Raw genomic sequence first — 1,868 nt, 5'->3', positions numbered from 1 at the left:
TACATAGGGTAGTGACACAAAGGTGGGTTGAACATTAACAAATCAAAAAAAGAGGGGTCAAACCATTTCTCAAGGAGATTAACAAAATCTCATCTAGGAGATCCACTCAAGGGTGGGGCCCAAACAAGGGTGTGTCAGGGTGTGAGCTAGTAATCTGCTTAAATAGTTATAGTAAATTTACTTCTAATATTTCTAGCAGTGTTACTCTGTATGAGCACAGTAAGAGATATACCAGACTTAAAGTTTGGTACTTCCTGAGGACATTCACTATATATTCCAGACCACAGTCCTCAGGCCAGGTTAGTCTTCCTAACCCCAGCAGGGTCCTAGTCTAATCGTTACTTTAGGATCATGACAGAATTTGTCTATGAACATGTTCTCAATTTATAGTTGAGTATTTTGGTGCTTTGACCTCGCCCATTTTGATGCCAGGGTAGCTCACAGCTTGCCCTGGGTCCTTTCTGTCCCTCCTCAGGACCCTGCTTTTGGGGTGTTAGGAACTAAGGGCAACTGAATGGAGAAAGCAGATGCCCGGGAGTAAATATTATTGGAGTCAATTGGCTCCCAACTTACAAAGCATAACATTAACTGTCTTCCTGTGTCCGTACAGAAAGGACATTGCTTTAAGGTAAACTAAGTTCCCTGTGGCGGCGAGGCTAAAAGGACAAACCTCATGTTATCCTACAGATTACAGAACAGAGGAGAAAGTCCAGGTTAAAGGAGAAGGATGGCTTCTCTGAACAATCAAGAGAATTAGCTATACCCAAGATATCTCAGCAACAAGTACGAGGGGTAGATTTCTAGGTGAACTGAAACAGTCATTCTTAGCTGAGATACCAAAAGAATGGTAAAACATTATTGGGACATCAAATTCTTTTCAGTTTCAAAGATCCTGAAGCTTTATTGTGGATAGTGGACTCCTGGAACAGCAATCAAGACTACAGAAAAAAGCAGCAGAATGCTGCAGGACACTGACTACAGACTGAGACGTTTCCTGCAGGATGGCTAAATATTCATTGGCACATCTAAGACTTCTTACAAGCATATGAACTTAATTCACTGTGATTGCCATGAGTTCAGGAAAACCAAGCTAAAGAATGTAAAACAGAGTGTGAAGGAAAGCAGGTTTGGGAGTTTGTGTTGTTACATGGGGAGAACTGGTTTCCATAACTGCAGAAGGATTGCCTCCAGAAGATATTGGCATTGTTCCATTTCCACTGACTGGAGCTGAAGGAGGCCTCGGGATTGGCAGGGAAGCCGACAGAGGTATTTCAGCTGGTGTCCCAATTCTCCAACTCCTGCTGGATTAGCCAGTCTTGTCCAAGGGGTTGGAGGACCATTCTAACTGGTAATGACTCTTGTGAACAGCTGCTGTAATTGCTGCTACTTCCAGTATTGCAGGAGCCCCAACATAGTGCCCACCAGGATTGGGGATGGCACCCATACCTGTGGGCCGAGTGCCACAACTCCAGGTATTATGACTCCTCCACCTGGTATGAGAACATCTGTGGGCCTCCAATTAGACAACCCCTTGTTTGAGGAATACCAACAGCATACCTCCGCCATAAATGAGAACACCTCCCCCAGGAAGCAGAGGTCCACCTCACCCAGAAATGTGTTCACCAGGATTCTAGAATTCTATCAATCCTCTTCAGTCCCTTATTTTTCCTGCTTTGAGACGTGTGAAACTTTTTACAATGACTGTGAGCTTTCTGTCTCCTCCCTTCTACATAATATTAGTTAATACAGGCACAATATTAGTTAGTAAATGTATAGAACAAGTTTTAAATGGAACTTACATACAAAGGAGGACTCATAAGATTCATAGCAGATCTATCAAATGAGGCCTTGAGAGCCAGAAAAAGAAT

The 1,868-nt window shown here is 43.1% G+C and overlaps 1 pseudogene; it reads left to right on the top strand.

Moving 5' to 3' along the window:
- Positions 1 to 943: 943 nt before the first annotated feature.
- Positions 944 to 1,634, top strand: LOC129404980 (small nuclear ribonucleoprotein-associated protein N-like; annotated as a pseudogene).
- The last annotated feature ends 234 nt before the right edge of the window (positions 1,635 to 1,868 follow it).

This window comes from Sorex araneus, chromosome 5 (genome assembly GCF_027595985.1).
Source record: "Sorex araneus isolate mSorAra2 chromosome 5, mSorAra2.pri, whole genome shotgun sequence".
Taxonomy (NCBI): domain Eukaryota; kingdom Metazoa; phylum Chordata; class Mammalia; order Eulipotyphla; family Soricidae; genus Sorex; species Sorex araneus.
This window is presented reverse-complemented; position numbering and strand designations above follow the sequence as displayed.